This window comes from Apodemus sylvaticus, chromosome 1 (genome assembly GCF_947179515.1).
Source record: "Apodemus sylvaticus chromosome 1, mApoSyl1.1, whole genome shotgun sequence".
Taxonomy (NCBI): domain Eukaryota; kingdom Metazoa; phylum Chordata; class Mammalia; order Rodentia; family Muridae; genus Apodemus; species Apodemus sylvaticus.
Window position 1 is genome coordinate 16266018 of NC_067472.1, and position 18386 is coordinate 16284403.

An 18386-nucleotide genomic window follows, 5' to 3' on the forward strand; every position below is an offset into this window, starting at 1 on the left:
AATGCAGAGCCTTGTAATATTAAAAGTGTCAGTGACGCCAGGTGGTGATGCTTGTCCTAATTGCAGCCCTCAAGAGGCAGAGGTAGGCAAATCTCTTGAGTTCCGAGGCCAGCTTTGTCTAAAGAGCAAGTTCTAGGACAGGCAGAGCTATCCAGAGAAACTTTGTCTCAAAAACCAAACAACAGGAAATGTCAATGAGAAACCAAATTTACATACCAAAAGGAGGAAATTTCAGCTTTGTCAGCAAACACCAATGCCAAAATGATAGTGACGTTGAAATAAATTGTAAAAATATAACTAGAGGGGCTGAGAAGATGGCTCAGAGGCTAAGAGCACTGACTGGCTCTTCCAAAGGTCCTGAGTTCAAATCCCAGCAACCAATGGTGGCTCACAACCATCTCATAAAGAGATCTGATACCCTTTGCCGGGTGGTGGTGGCACAAGCCTGTAGTCCCAGCACTCTGGGAGGCAGAGACAGAGGCAGGCAGATTTCTGAGTCCGAGGCCAGCCTGGTCTACAGAGTGAGTTCCAGGACAGCCAGGGCTACACAAAGAAACCCTGTCTTGAAAAAAAAAAAAAGCAAATCCAAAAATACAACTAGAATGAAAATTTTTCAATAACTGTGGGTAAAACTTGAAATAAAATGTACTTGCAAAGAAACAATAAAGTGGAAATGTAAGAACTGAAAATAATAAGTTTAAAACTCATTGAATGAATGAAAACAGTAACAAAATGAAGATTACAAGCATACAAGCAAAAAAAACTTCAACAAAATACTGACAAAATCCAGTGACATACAGATATGGAAAATCACTGTCTTGGGATCTAGAGATATTTAATACTTGGCTCTAGCCCTTATGGTACCTGACCGTCCATCTTCCCTTTCATTCTATGAACTATCTCTACCCTTCAATATTTGATCGTCCTTAAAGGGGAATTAGGCAACTTGACATTTGAAACTCTGACATGTGAAGCAACTGATAGACACAGAATTCCAAAGAGTTTATAATCTCATAGAAAACATGAGATTTAAAAATTTAGCCACATTTTAAAGTATTCTACAGGTACATTTTTTTAAAAGATTTATTTACTTATTTTTTTTTATAAGTACACTGTGTCGCTGTCTTTAGACACACCAGAAGAAGGCATCAGATCCCATTACAGATCATTGTGAGCCATGTGGTTGCTGGGAATTGAACTCAGGACCTCTGGAAGAGCAGTCAGTAAGTGCTCTTAACCTGTGTGCCTGGCGTCCATGGAGGGCAGAAGGAGGCACTGACTGGATACCCTGGAACGAGATTTACAGATGGTTGGTCAGGTGGGTTCTGGGAATGAAGGCCAGGTCCTCTGCAAGAGCAGCAAAGTGTTCCTAAGCACTAAGAGTCATCTCTCCAGCCCTCACAGTTTTGCTTGCTTGTTTGTTTCTGAAACAGGATCTGCTTATTATGGTATCTTAGCTGTCCTGTAACTTACTATGTAGACCAAGCTGGCCTTAAACTTACTATGACCGTCTGTGCCTGCTTCTAGAGTACTGGGATTAAAGACGTGCCACCAGTCCTTGTCAGTGCCTACATCCTAACATTTGTAGATGTTTAGAAGGCAGTGGACAAAGCCCTTCATGGATGCTGCTCACCTCTGATTTCAGTACTTGGGAAGCAGGAGGATTAGCATATTCAAGGCCAGTACAGGCTAAAAAGAAAAGACATCAGAAAACAGACAATGCTGACCAAATTAGGATTAAACTGCTGCTGGTTTGAATCGGCCACCGAACTCACCTGTTCTTTATTATCACCTTGGGAAACCATGCCCACTTTAGGACACATGGATTACTGCACAACTAACAAAAAACTTTTTTTTTTACATTTCTTTTTTTTAATTATTTATTATTTATCTTACGTATGTGAGTACACTGTCGCTGTCTTCAGACACCCCAGAAGAGGGCATCAGATCTCATTACAGATGGTTGTGAGCCACCATGTGGTTGCTGGAAATTGAACTCAGGACCTCTGGAAGAACAGTCAGTGCTCTTAACCGCTGAGCCATCTCTCCAGCCCAAGAAAAAAATTTTTAAGATAGGGTCTCATGTATCCTAGGTTGTCCTGAAATTCACTACATAGCACATAAGAACCTTGAACTCCTCTGACCTTCCCTGCCCACACTTCTCTAGTTTTAGGAAATCTTACAGTAAACTTATCCAAGTGCCAGATATAATTTATGTTGATACAAATAAAAGTAAAACGTAAGTGTTAGGCAATTAAGAAAATTAGAATGCTGATATAGAAAAATGATTTTCGTATATACTAGTTCTCTTATCTCTTGCCAGTGGCTTTAAAGATCTTTTGTTTTCTGAACTAAAACAGAAACAGTGAAAATGGTTTTATAGAAAGTAAAAAAAAAAAAAAATCTATGTATTAATTTGCTTTGGGTCATTCTAGTCTCTCTAGTAAGCTCATAATTAGGAAGGCCTTTTTAGGGCTGTGTTCTAGTCTCACAGGTACAAAGCTACTACATATCTGGAAAATCTAAATTCATATGTGAAGAGGTTGTGTTTTTAAAGCATATTATTTACACAATTCACTGGAATGGCTCCTCTGAAATCTGGGTAGCTCTCTTATGCAATTATGTACTTAGGAACCTTCCTCTACACAGCCATGGAAATTCAAGTAAGAATAATTTACTGGTTATGCACAGTTATTAGAATTTTAAAGCATTTGTTTATTCAAAATTCTAGTTTATCAGATGGTTAGAACTAATTGTGTCCTTAATAAATAATGATGAACAAATGCTCTAGAAGGAAGCCAGGCTTGAACTGTAATGTCCTAAGGAAGCGCTGGGAGCTGCTTCCCTCCCCCTCTTAAGGAAATCTCCCCCCTTTCCATCTACCAAGCTTTGTGGTGGAATTAACAACTGGGATTCTAAACATCTGTATAGAATACTGACTTCAATTACAGATGCAGAACTGGATCTGGAAGGAACTGTTAGAAACATTTTAACAGCGAAGAAGCTAGGGGGCATAGAAATTAAGACTGTCCAATTTGAAAGAATAAAATAAGAACTATTTTTTAAAATTAGATAAAATATTAAACATTAGCAGACAACAGGGCATCATAGCATTATCTAGAGACTGAATATTTTCAATACCAAAAAAAGCCATTTGGGGGCTGGGAATGTAGGTCATTCGGAAGACGTGTTTGCCTATCTATGTGGCCACCTGTGGCAAAGCATTTCTCTGCAATGGAAGATGGCTGCCTCTTCTGGGGTTTCCGGTATTTACAACCCAGATGGTTTTGTTTTGTTTTGTTTTGATTCTGTTTTCTCCTCTCTTCATTTCTTCCCTATCTTCCATCTCTCAGAAACGCACACAGCCTGACCTCCCACCTCCCTGAGAATTGCGGTCATTCCCAGCACCTTGAGAAGTGGCACACACCTGTAATCCCAAAACAGGAAAACAGGGGAAGGAGGGTCAGAGTGCAAGGTCCACTTCAGCTGCATGCTAAGTCCCAGGCCAGTGTGGGAGACGAGATCCCTTTTCTTCTTCCTTTTTTTAAAAAATTATTTATTTATTATATGTGAGTATACAGCCGGGCGGTGGTGGCGCATGCCTGTAATCCTAGCACTCTGGGAGGCAGAAGCAGGCGGGTTTCTGAGTTCGAGGCCAGCCTGGTCTACAGAGTGAGTTCCATGACAGCCAGGGCTATGCAGAGAAACCCTGCCTCGAAAAAACCAAAAGCCAAAAAACCAAAAAATAAAAAATATGTGAGTACACTGTAGCTGTCTTCAGACACACCAAAAGATGGCATAGGATCTCATTACAGATGTTCGTAAGCCACCATGTGGTTGCTGGGATTTGAACTCAGGACTTCCGGAAGAGCAGTCGGTGCTCTTAACCACTGAGCCATCTCCAGCCCCCTTTAAAAAAAAAAAACAACGAAAAAAAGCTACTCTGCTAGTCAAGCAGCCCGCCCCTTAGTCCCAGCACTCAGGAGACAGAAACAGATGGCAAATTTCTGTGAATTTGAGGCTAACCTGGACTACATAGGGAGTTCCAGGTCAGAGCTACATAATGAGATCCATCATTCTCCGACTCCCTCCCTAGAATGCACGGGCACACACACACACTTTTTAATAAACATGTACAGGAAAACAAACGTAATGAACAAATTTATGGACAGAGGTATACAGTATCTTATTTTTCCTAGAAGAAAATAAAGTCTGTTTATTCACATTTTCTTTGCTCTGCCATTTAAAAATTACCTGCTTTGGATTCCTGTATTTTGTAAGTGCTCATTTTCTCATAGAAAAATTGCAATTACCTCAAATTACAACATATTTTGTTTAGTAACCACAAAAATTATTTGGTCACATTGGAATTTCACTGTATTAAATTCAAGTTTAAAAAAATCAAGTCAAGCCAGGCGATGGTAGTGCATACCTTTAATCCCAGCACTTAAGAAGCAGAGGCAGGCAGATTTCTGTGAGTTCGAGGCCAGCCTGGTCTGCAAAGTGAGTTCCAGGACAGCCAAGACTGCAGAGAAACCCTGTCTTGAAAAAAAAAAAAAGAGTCAAATCTCATTTCAATAAATCCGGATTTCTTATTACCGTAAACTTTATTGCATTAAATATTATTTTCATTAAGTAGGCCAACAGCTGAAGGTTTTAGAAATGTAGAGTTTCCACACACTTCCCTTGACCACAGTTATCACAGGAGGTCAGGCTGTATGCATTTCTCAGAGATGGAAGACAGGAAAGGAATGAAACGAGGAGAAACAAAAAGAAAACTTTTTGTTGTTTGTAAATGCAAGAACCAACAGAAGAGGCGGCCATCTTTCATTGTAGAGGAACACTGGCCACACTTGGCTGATGACGAGCTGACACTTTTGTTCCCAGCCACACAGCCATGACCTCACAAAGGTGGGTGCCATGTTAATAACCACACACCGAGGACAGGCTGACCACACACCAGACTCTTATCTCCCCCTTACTGTGGTTAAAAGCAGCTGCAGCAAGATCCTTTCCAAACAAAGAGGTCAGACCGCTCCTCTCCAGCCATGAGCAGCTCCTCCGTGGCTGAGCAGAAGCTGCCTATGGCTCTCTTCTAAAGAGAATGTCTGCTCAGGAAAGGATCACCTGGGATCAAACACTATTTCAATGACTGTAGACCAAGTCTCCCAGTTCTCTCAGGTGCTCCTTAACTTTCATGGAGAAGAGAATTACCTACTCATTAGAAAGAAAATAAGTGGTTACATAAATAAAGACAGCCATATTGCACCTGATTTCCTTGGTACCAGAGAGAAAAGAACTCATTTTCAGGAGTGTTTATTCCACTCTTTGCAAATAGCTGGCTGATTGGCAGCTACAATATATGAAATAAATAACCATCTCAAAGACCAAGTGTCATGTTCCCTGGTAAGTAACAAATATGAACATAATCTAACCTCCCCATTCAGGGTGTGGAATTTAGCAGGAGACTAGATTTATTGGCTCTCTGATTGCTTGATGTGTTGTGAGGACATTTTCTGTGATGTTGTAGTTATTACTGAGGTTAGATAAGAAAATCTCCTCTCTCTAAGGACATTAGTATTAAGAGTTACATATTCACGAGAAGGGTAGAATTTCTGAAGCAAGTGAAATGTGGCAGGAAAGTGTGAGGCAGAGAGTGAGGAGAATACTTAATAATTTTTCTTCGTGGAAAATAAAGAACTCCATCATACAATTCAGTTTATCATAACCCAGGATGCAAACTAGAACATTTCAAATACATACCCTCTTTACCATCTACTTTCAGAAAGCCAATTTAAAAACTTGAATCAGATGTTAATATAAAGTATTTTCACAGTTTTACAAACTACATTTAAAAGATTCTCTTCCAACACACACCAAACAGCTCTCTAATGAGACTTAAGACCTGCCCAAGAGAAAGACATCCTGCCTTGTACTGGAAACCTACCCAACTCCCCAGCACTGAGCCTGAGAGGAGAATCAACAACTGGCACATTACTAAAGCAGCATAATCCCCGACAACATCTAAATATCTGTTTTTATACTCACAGAAGTCTAGGCCCCACCCCTCACCAAGGAAACTTCTCTTTGCAATAGATGAAGACCATTAACAGAAAACTACAACTCATCAAATGCAGAGTTGTACCCCTGCAACTTAGAGTCAAGGGGGTTTGCTCTGAGATTCTGACCACTACTAACTAAGAAGCTGCAACCACCAGGTCTCACCAGCATGGCTGCATATACATGACCTGAACAAGGAAGATCCCAACAGGCATGTTAACATGGACATGGAAAGCTCACAGGCTTCAGTCCCACACAACGAACCACAGGAAACTAAGGAATGTTGAGATCAGGAGAAATAGTCTTCCTCAGAGAAGAGCTTACCAACTGTCAGCCCTGAAAACATACATGAGCAGGTTATATTTATGTATTTAGGAATAGACACACACACATATACATGTTACAACAATTTTTTTAAGAGGTCATGAATTTGAATGGGGAAGTTTATGAAGGAAGGAAGGAAGGAAGGCAGGCAGCTGGTTGTAGTACATGCCCATAATACCAGCATTTCAAAGTGGAGTGACAAGGATCAAAAATTTAAAGGTGCTAGCCATATAGGCATACGTCTTTAATCCTGGCAATCGGGATACAGAAGCAAATAGATCTCTGTGAGTTTGAGAACAGCCTGGTTTACATAGTAAGTTCCAGGACAGCAAGAGCTACATGAGATCCTGCCTTAGAACCTAACCCTCCCCGCCCCCCCAAAAAAAGGCTGTCAGGTCCCAGTCTTTAATTTCAGCACAGCACTCCGGAAGCAAAAGCAACTCCATGAGTGAAAATCCATATTAAGTTCCAGACCAGCCAGGACTGGCAGAGAGGGAAGAAGGGAGGGAGAACAAGAGAAAGGAGAGGGGAGGGGGAGGGGCAGATCAGCTATATAGTGAATTCACCAACCTTTGCTATGTGACACTGTCTAAATTAGTGAGTAAAAATTCAAAGCTGGGTAATGGTGTACTCAGGAGACACAAGCAGAAGAATCACTACAAGTTCAAGGCCAGCTTGAACTACATAGGAAATTCCAGGTGAACCAGAGCAATGCAGGCTTTTTTAATAGATTTAAAACAAACAAACAACTTCGCAAAATACACACATATACACTCACACACAAAGACATAAATGATTCTCTCTCTCGGGAAGCCTGTACTATGTTTTGGGCATATACTATCCGTTCCCAGAAAGAAAGAGCAGGAGAAATCACTTAAGCACCTTCCCTTAAATCTGAAGCAAATGCAATCCTTTATTTCTATTTAAAACCTAACTTTGCCTCAACAACAGTACAGACCTAAACCTGTATTCAAGGGCAAGAGGGGTGACATTAAAGAAGGCAGCGCCAGCTCAGTAATGTTCAATTATTTGCAATGAAATGTTGGTGAAAATATGAGCATTTTAGATGTGAATTTTAAAAAAAATAATCTAGAGTTTTATGGATATGTACAGCACGTGTCTGCACAGAGTCTTGCAGAACTCCATCTCCCTCCATCTCATCTGTAACATAAACCGCTCTTAAAGTTCTTTAATACACTGTAACTGGGCAGCTTTGTACACAGTACCTACAAAGCAGCAGAGATCGATACTCTAATACAAAGATGCCAATTCCATTACCACAGAAACCTGTGCAAGCTGCCGAACAAAGAACACTGCTTCCATCAGGTTTATTCCTGACACGTCTCTACTCTGGTGGATGAAACATTTTTGCTTTGATGCATGAATAAAAGTTGTAAAAGAAATAATGACATTTTAAAATTACACTTAACCTTTGATTACAAAGTTTGAAAGACAGAAATAAATTTAATTTTTTACAGATTATGATGCTTATACTTTACCACCAAATCCATCTATCTGTTCATATGCAATCAAAACGCTGAACTGCGGTTTTATACACTGCCATGACCACAGACATTTGTGTTACAGCTTACCACTTATGACTAAAATGTTACAACAAGAAAGAATGAAAAGGAATGGAAATCAAGCACTAGCTGAGAAATGAAGAATAGGAAATGGGAGAAAATAATACTTTAAATAATCATTTTAGGAATACAAATTTCTAACTTTGATTTCTTTCTAAATTTGCCAACAATAAGAACAAGACTTATTCACAGCCTTTTCATGAAGTTATTATATGCCCCTTTCCTTTGTACCATTTTTTTATGATCTGAGACAACACAGCTGAAATATAATCAAAAAGAACCAAGAGTCATCTGTACACAATGGTACTAGCAACTCTCGGCTCCAGGTTTAACTTGTGTCTAAAACCATATCCCCTATCTTTTATTTCACTTCTTACTTTCAACAAACTAAAGCTGTAATACATCCTTTCTCAACCAGCCGCAATCATTTCACAGCTACGGCCACTCTGACAACAGGATGCAGCTTATCTGTGCTGTTTTCATCTTCCCCACTGGACTTGCCATAACAACACAATCCTTCTGCTTTTCTCCTTTGTTTTAGGATTGTGCTCTTAGGGATACTGTATTTCCCTATAAAGAAAGCAAATAATGGAATTTATATAGGAATTTTAATTAAATATCTAGTACCCAATTTTAAACTCTTGGTGGAAGAGTTACTTTCATAAGTCCTTTCACTATATAGAACTAGACATCGGAAGGCTGGAGAGATTGCTCAGTGGTTAGGAAAACTGGCTGATGATCCAGGTGAGCCAGGACTTGATTCTCAGCAAACACACGGTAATTAACCATCTGCAACTCTCGTTCCAGAGGATTCAACACCCTCTCCTGGCCTCTGTAGACACTGTGTACATGTGCTACAGAGGCAAAACACCCATACACATTAAAAAGGTGGGAATTTTTAAATCTAATTTAATGTTTTTAATTAAAATATTCTTAAATTAAAAGTAAATAAGCAGAATTAACATCTATCTTATTAAATCTAGTTTACAGGTAGCAGTGACTGATTTTGGTACATAGTTCTCCAATCAAAACACAGCAACACACTACGATTATGAGCTGTAAGCTAGTGTCCAGTAATACCTGGCCCAAGTAGAAGAATCAAGAATAAAAACAGTTCAGGGGCTGGAGAGTTGGTTCTGCAGCTAGAGTCCAGGAGAAAGACAAGCATAGTGGTATACATCTTCAATCCCAGCACTCTGAGTTTAAGGCCAGCCTGGGTTACAGATCGAGTTCCAGGGCAGCCAGAGCTACACGGGAAAACCCTGTCTTGAAAAAGAAGGGTTGGGGAGCTGCTCTTCCAGAGGTCCTGAGTTCAATTCCCAGCAACCACATGGTGGCTCACAACCATCTGTAATAGGATCTGATGCCCTCTCCGGATGTGTCTGAAGAGAGCAATGGTCTACTCATATACATAAAATAAATAAATAAATCTTTAAAAGAAAAAAAGAAGGGGGGAGGGGAGAGTTCCAGGGGAACCAATGACCTTCTTCTGATTTCTGCAGGTATCAAAAATATACATGCTACATGTGCATACATATAAAGCACTTATACACATAAAATAAATAAATCTAATTTTTTTCTTTTAAGTAAAAAGGGAATAAAGAAAAGTTCCAAACCCTTTGCTATGCTAATCCAACGTCACTTGATGTAAGCACCACAAAGACAGCAGTGGGCCTTTTACTTGCTAAATTCCATTTAAACTCACAATCAAGTTTTTCTATGGTAGACCCACCGTGCAGAAGCTTATAGTTCAAATAAATTGTGGCATAAATAGTGTTTACAAAAACTCACTCATAAGAAAAACACTAAGAAAAGGATCAAAGAAAAGGCAATTGCCATTCAAAATTGGCAATATAAGATGATAATCATATTTTGGGGCTGACAAGCTGGTTCAGAAAGCAAAGATGCTTGCTGTCCAGCATGCAGCCTGAGTTTGATCCCCAGTTCTTTCAGTGGAAGGGGAGAACCAGTCTCCTAGGTGCCCTCTGCCCCCCCCACATGCAGTCACTCCCTTACCTGCACACAGACACCCCCCCAAGTCCTGTAAAGAGCCACATTCTTGAGAACAGTCAGACACACATACTTACTGCTTACAAATAAAACACAAATAATCCTCTTATTTAAAAAAAAAAATGCAAACGCTACTAAATTTCCCATTAGTTCCCTGCAGGCACAAAGATTATTTATAATACTGTACTATTTTGCTAGAGAGAATTTTCACATATTAACAAGGCACATTTTAATTTTAATCACAGCTTATATAATTTAATAAAGTTTGCAGAATGCAATGAACTGAAAATTATAATTTATTTAACCAAACCTGAGTATGAAAAACAAATTTAAGGTTTTCATAGCAATCATTTCCTCAAGCTCATTTGCTATTTTATTGTTTATTTGCTTGGTTGGCTTGGTTTTCTTCATTTGTTTGCTTTTTAAGATTGTGTGTGTGTGTGTGTGTGTGTGTGTGTGTGTGTGTGTGTGTGTCTGCACATGCATGCAGGTGCCCTCAGTCAGAAGATGGCATCAGATCTCCGGGAGCTGGTGTCACACTGAGCTACACCTCATGGAGGCTGAGAACCTAACTCCATCAGCTGAGAGAACAGCAAGTACTCTGAAAAAGCTGAGCCATCTCTCCAGCTTCGTCTGATTTTAAGACAAGGTCTCATTCTATATCCCAAATTCACTATGTGGCAAAGCGCACAAGGGATGGTAGTGGTGATTTTTCCTAATTCCCATAATATAGATTGACAATGGTTCCCTAAATCTGATGTTAGGTGATCATGTATCAATAAGAGGTATATAGAATACAAAAGTGCCATAATGCAAATGGGCAACAAGGGGCTCCTTGTTATCCATCCTTTCAGTATGCTGAAGACAAACAATTGAAAAGCTCTGTTGTGGGCTAGGGAGAAGGCTGAGGCAGGCAAGAAGCTGAGCATGGACACAGCCTGGGTAAAGCAGAGCAGCTACTGAGAGGGGCAGACACAGGTAAACCAGGGCTCCCCGATCTTCAGTCTCAGCAATGATCCAAAGATTCAGGTCAGGTGACAGTGTCACAAAACAAGGAAGGTAGGGAGGGAGGTAAATAAACTCATGTGAACAATTAAGGTAGGGAGTAATCAACAGAAGAAAATACTCAAAAAAGTTATGGTTCCCATATGGATTCAAATTGGTTTTAGTGTATACACACACACACACACACACACCTTAGAATTGGTGCTCAAAATAATTCAAATGTCTTAGAAGGCTATTGATTTAGATAGCAAGTTTTTTAGTTTCATCGTGGTAGAATTCAGCAAATTAAGGAACAATACCAATTTTTCCATTTTTCTATTCTCTGAATCAACTCCAACTAATACTTGATAAACGAGGAATATTTTGTGAAGCCTGACCCATAAAAGTTGAAACCATACTAAGAACAAAGGCAAATTTCTATTTTGTATTTATTGTAACATCTGACTTGAATAATTAACCTAAATCTTTAAAAAGCTATAAGAGCACTATATTTTAGTACTATCAGTTACTAGGCTTCTTGTTACAGAGATGATCAAACTTTATATACATTCCAAAGATAAGGATTTGAACTGAATGCTGTCTCAAGAAATCCACGTCTACACATACTATTCAGGAAAACTTTTTAGTTTTGTAAAAACATTAAATATCAAAACATAAAATTCTAAGTATGATAATAATTTGCACTTACTTTTCTACACAAGCATGAAATTATATAGCTAAACTACCCACAAGACTTAAAAAATACAAACTTTGCTCATTCTAACTAATGTATGAACTCTTATAATCTCAAGTTAGAAACTGAGTCACAAGGCTTCATTGCCACCATACAGGAGGAGTCTTAAGCTCAGAGCAACTTTAAAGTTTGAAAGCTTTATATGCTTGGATGGAACAGAAAACTTAAAAGAAAGCAAGTGCTACTGAGAGCTGGGGCAGGGTCTGGCTTGGCGGCCTGTAATAATAACCTGTCATCTGAGTAAGGAAGCTTCCAAGCTCAAGCAAGGTTCGATGGTAAGACCTTGTCTCAAGAAACAGTGAGATGGTTCCGTAGGTAAGGATGTTTTCAGCTTCTGAAAAGGCTGAGTTTGATTTCTAGGACCCACATGGAAGGAGAGAATCAACTCACACAAGCTGCCTTATGACCTCCACACCTCCATGTGCTGTGACATGCTGTGTGTGTAGACATACGCAATAAACAAGTGAAAATCAATTTTTTTAGTTTTGTTTATTTGTTTATATGGGTGCTCTGTCTTTCTGTACTTCTGCATAACAGAAGAGGCATCAGATCCCATTATAGATGGTCTGAGCCACCCTGTGGTTGCTAGGAATTGAACTCAGCGCCTCTGGAAGAACAACTAGTACTCTTGACCACTGAGCCATCTCCAGCCCCTAGACAGCCAGGCATGGTGCTGTACACCTTAATTCCAGCATCTGGAAGGCAGAAGCTGACCGATCTCTTTGAGCTCTAAGCCAGTCTGGTGTATACAGCAAGTTCCAGGTCAATATACAGTATACTGAGTTCAGAAACAAACCAATACATCTTAGGACAGGACTTCTGATATAGAGAGCACTACAGACCAGCAGAGGATTCAGACTCTTCCAAAAAGTAGTGTTTGACATCACTGATGCCTGTGTGAGTGAGAAATGTGATGGAATCCTCTCCTCACACCAGATACACCCAAATTCTACTGAGATTAGAGCTGGAAATGTAGAAGAGGCTTTTATAAGCTTCTGATAAGGAAGGCTTTAAGTCACTACAAGCTAAACACAAGGTTGAAAGACTTCCAGCCAGCCTTACACTTGGGAAATATGGCTCTAATGCAATCTGTCATCACTTGACCTTGGACGACACCCCACAAGTCTTTCCACCTCCACTGCCTTTTTTTTAATAAGAAAATATTCCATGATACACTTTACTGATAACAAAACTGTTTTTTCAAGCAGCATGTGGGATTTGTAAGATGGAATTCTAAGCAGGTCTTTTGGGCGGGGTGTGCTGCTGATATAAAAATCACAAACTGTCTTTGCTGAATGAGCTAAGTGGGTGGACAGATTCCCAGTGCTGATACCTAAGAGGATGCAGAAAAGGAGAAGAAGATAAATGTTTCCCAGTCTGCAGACTGCAAAGCATAAATAACAGAACATGCTGACAGTGTTTAAGGCTGACCTTGGTACAAGAGTTTATTTCAATCGCTCCTAGAAGTAAGTGCACTCACTGGGGAAGCTGACCTTGCTGGGCATCTGCTTGGTCATGCCATTTCTCTAATAAAACTGATAAAAGCAGACATACCCAGGAAATATCAGTAGACAGGAATCAAAGGATTTAAGTGTGTCTATCCACATGTTCTTGACAAGAAAAATTCCATCACCGCAGACAGGGATAAATTGTAGCTGCTTGCCTGAGCAGCTAGGGGAATGAGAATATTAAGAACGGGATGTTCCAGGAAGACATTTTTTTATAAGCACCAGCCAAGTCATCTCTCCACCATTTTCTGTGACACTACCAAACGACACACTCAACATTTCATTAGCCTCTCAAAATGACATTTTATGATGAAGCTCAGACCTTATAGTCAACCCCTTATTAAAATGGTCATAACTAGTTGTACCGAAATGATAATTACCAACAACAAATGATGAAAAACACATCACACACTTGGGTGATAGTGGTGGACCCCTTTAATCAGCACTCGGGAGACAGAGGCAGGTAGATCTCTGTAGCCATTCTTAACTAGTTCTCAGGTTCTTTTTCCCATCCCCACCCCCACCCTGTCTCACCCCCTATCAGTAGATAAAAGAGAAAGAAGGATAGAGAGAGATTTCTGAATCTAATTTTTCTTGCTTCTTCTTTGCCACTTCATGGATTCTTCCTTTTCCCATCTTTATCCCCACTCCTTCACCAGATAGGAGAGAAAGAATAGAGAAAGGGAGAGGGAGGGGGAGGGAGAGAGAGAGGGAGGAAGGGAAGGGGAAAGGGGAAAGGAGAAGGGGGGAGAAATAGAGAGGGAATGTAATTGTTTTTATTCCATATATTTTTTATTTACATTTCAAATGATTTCCCCTTTTCTAGACCCCCACTCCCCAAAAGTCCCATCAGCCCCCTTCCCTCTACCACCACCCCCCCCTGTTTTCCCACCCTACCCTTCCCACTTCCCTGTTCTGATTTTGCCCTATACTGCTTCACTGAGTCTTTCCAGAACAAGGGGCCACTCCTCTGTTCTTCTTGTACCTCATTTGATGTGTGGATTATGTCTTGGGTATTCCAGTTTTCTAGGTTAACATCCACTTATTAGTGAGTGCATACCATGATTCATCTTTTGAGTCTGGGTTACCACACTTAGTATGATGTTCTCCAGCTCCATCCATTTGCCTAAGAATTTCATGAATTCATTGTTTCTAATGGCTGAATAGTACTCCATTGTGTAGATATACCACATTTTTTGCATCCACTCTTCTGCTGAGGGATATCTGGGTTCTTTCCAGCTTCTGGCAATTATAAATAGGGCTGCTATGAACATAGTGGAACATGTATCCTTATTACATGGTGGGGAATCTTCTGGCTATATGCCCAGGAGTAGTATAGCAGGATCTTCTGGAAGTGTCATGCCCAGTTTTCGGAGGAACCGCCAGACTGCTTTCCAGAGTGGTTGTACCAATTTGCAACCCCAACAGCAGTGGAGGAGTGTTCCTCTTTCTCCGCATCCTCGCTAACATCTGCTGTCTCCTGAATTTTTAATCTTAGCCATTCTGACTGGTGTAAGGTGAAATCTCAGGGTTGTTTTGATTTGCATTTCCCTAATGACTAATGAAGTTGAGCATTTTTTAAGATGCTTCTCCACCATCCGAAGTTCTTCAGGTGAAAAGTCCTTGTTTAACTCTGTACTCCATTTTTTAATAGGGTTAACTCCTACAGCTGATAAACAACTTCAGCAAAGTGGCAGGTTATAAAATCAACTCAAGCAAATCAGTAGCCTTCCTATACTCAAAGGATAAGCAGGCTGAGAAAGAAATTAGGGAAATGACCCCCTTCACAATAGCCACAAACAGTATAAAGTACCTTGGGGTGACTCTTACCAAACATGTGAAAGATCTGTATGACAAGAACTACAAGACTATGAAGAAGGAAATGGAAGAAGACCTCAAAAAATGGAAAAACCTCCCATGCTCATGGATCAGCAGGATTAATATAGTTAAAATGGCCATTTTGCCAAAAGCAATATACAGATTCAACGCAATACCCATCAAAATCCCAACTCAATTCTTCACAGAATTAGAAAGAGCAATCCTCAAATTCATCTGGAATAACAAAAAACCCAGGATAGCTAAAACTATTCTCAACAATAAAAGAAATTCTGGGGGTATCATTATCCCTGACCTCAAGCAATACTACAGAGCAATAGTGTTAAAAACAGCATGGTATTGGTACAGTGACAGGCAGGCAGATCAATGGAACAGGATTGAAGATCCAGAAATGAACCCACACACCTATGGCCACTTGATCCTCGACAAAGGGGCGGAAAACATCCAATGGAAAAAAGATAGCCTTTTCAACAAATGGTGCTGGTTCAACTGGAGGTCAGCATGCAGAAGAATGCGAATTGATCTATCCTTGTCTCCTAGTACTAAGCTCAATTCCAAATGGATCGAGGACCTCCACATATAGCCAGACACTCTGAAGCTAACAGAAAAGAAACTGGGGAAGACCCTTGAGGACATCGGTACAGGGGGAAAGTTTCTGAACAGATCACCAATAGCGTATGCTCTAAGATCAAGAATTGACAAATGGGACCTCATAAAATTCTAAAGTTTCTGTAAGGCAAAGGACACCATCAAAAGGACAAATCAGCAACCAACAAATTGGGAAAAGATCTTCACCAACCCTACATCAGATAGAGGGCTAATATCCTATATATATATATATATATATATATATATATATATATATATATATATATTCAAGAAGTTAGACTCCAGAAAACCAAATAACCCTATTAAAAAATGGAGTACAGAGGGAATGTAACTTATTGTTGCTTCTTTGAGCATGACTACTAACACATCACAACCAACCCCCTCAAACAACCAACAACTACCTACCCCATCTATCAAGGCTTTAGCATTTCTATACCCTCTGAAAAGTCCCCAGAATTCCACAATTACAGAAACTATCTGCAGCTGGCAAAACCACACATCTGCTAAAGCATAAGGCAAATCATAGTCAACTGCTGCAGACAGTCTGAAGCACACACCCCCATCCCCGCACCTGGGATTATAACAAAAACATGTTCTTATAATATTTCTTTTTTTAGAGAAACTATAACCCAGAATTTTTACTACAGATCTCTGAATTTAAGGCTAGCCTGGTCTACATAATGAGTTCCAGGACAGCCAGGACTACATAGAGAAACCCTGTCTCAAAAACAAAACAAAACAAAAATCACACAACAATAAAAAAATAAATAAGGTTAGTACAAGAGACATTAACTAGGATCCACAGATAGGATTCAGGGATTGCTAAATCTTCTGAAATTGTGTGCAAAATGTTAAGACACATAGGAGAGGATCTTGCTGCATCCAGAGCAGTCTGGGACCAAAAAGTTAACATGCCTTGATTTAGAGACGATCCTCCAAATACCTCATTTATGACCCATGAGAAGCTGGTTTCATTTGAGATAAAAAGGTCTAGAACAGACATATCAAAACTAGACTATGCTTCCTTCTAATTAACTGTACTTATCCTTGATTCAAATTCAATAAAGGTCAGTCTTGTTTTAAAATGCTAAGGGAGCAAGGGTAGAGTTCGGCAGTCTAGCACATGCCTAGCATGTAATGATCTCAGGCTCACACCTCAGTGTCCTCTCAGTTCCATGGCAGTTAAGCAACTAAATATTCAATTATCAGCCAGAAAGAAAGCCAGGCCTTTAATCCCAGCACTCTGGAGGTAGAATTAGGAAGTTTGTGTGAGTTCAAGGCCAGCCTAGTCTACTTAGCAAGTTACAAGGCAAAGTAGTGAGACTGTCTCAATAACAATAACAACAACAACAACAACAACAACAACAATTATTCCAAGGAAGAAAAAGAGGTGGCTCCGTAGCTAAGAGCATTTGCTGCTCTTGTAAAAGAGCTAAGTTCCTAGCACCCATAATGGATGGCTCACAGCCAACAAGCTCTTAGGAATCTGACATCTTCTGGTCTCTATGGATACTTGCACAAACATAGTACACTACACTCAAACAGAGAAACAAAACCATACAAATAAGTAAAAATAAATCTTTAAAAATATGCAGTAACAGCTAACATGGTGGCCATACCTTTAATTGTAACAGACACAGATGTATCTCTGGCCTCAAAGCTTGCTTGCTTGATCTACCTAGTGAGTTCTCCAGCCCAGGCAGAGCTACATAAGACTGTAAGACTGTGTCTAAATAAATAAAAGTTCAATTCCTCGAAGAACCAAAAAAAAAAAGAAGTTCAATCCCATCCTTGCATTTCAGATCTTCCCCCCCTCAGCTTATCTCCCCCATCCTTGCACCTCAGATCTCTCCCCTCCCTCAGCTTATCTCCCCTTTAAGCTTCTCTGCTCACTCAAATTCTGACCATACAGCATTTTATTCCTCAGTAAGACAATTGCTTTTGAGAACTTCCCCACAAGGAATCACTTTTACTAGATACTGAGTGAATTTTTTTAAATCAACTGGAGACAAAATCTGACTCCTACTGCTAATTAATTCAGGCTGTTAATTTAAGCTCATCGATCCTTCAGCTTTGAGGAAAAAATATAAACCATTAGAGTGGCCAAAATTGAGTGACTGAGACACACCCCTACCTCATAAATCTGTAATTTTTTTTTTGAAAAGACTTACTAATGAGAACTATAATTCACCAACAACTACACATAAGAAACTATAGTTCTGCTGACTGGCAAGTAATTTGCAAGGGCAGATCAGTTTAGCTGCATAAAAGAAATATCCACCTGCACGCACTAGCACTAATCAGGGCGTGAAATTAAACTTCCTATTTGAAAAGAAATAGCTGCTTCAAGGCTGTGATTTAGTCAGAAGCAAATATTAAGGTCATCCTCTTCTCTCTGATGTTTATAGCATTTCTAATAGAGGAAGCAAAGGAGAAGGGCCAGCTGGCTAACTTCTATAAAAGCGAAAATATCCCAGTGACGTGACAAATTCTCCACTTGCTTAATCACACAGGTGTAACTGAACTAAGCCGCTCCAGAGAATGCCGGGATCACTGACACACTCGGAAAGCCCGGCCTGATGACCACGGATGCCTAGCCAAAGTAGTCAAAACAGAGATCACAGTACAAAAGATTCAACAAATATTAAGCGCTATAATAAGTTTTAAAATAACCTATTACCATTTTCATTACAACAGAGCCCATTTTTGGATTAGCTG

At 39.8% G+C, this 18386-nt stretch overlaps 1 protein-coding gene across 5 annotated transcripts in view; it reads right to left on the minus strand.

Annotated features, from left to right (window-relative positions):
• Btrc (beta-transducin repeat containing E3 ubiquitin protein ligase) overlaps positions 1–18386 on the minus strand; it is a 169099-nt gene that overhangs the window by 127860 nt on the left and 22853 nt on the right. The window lies entirely within an intron of this gene.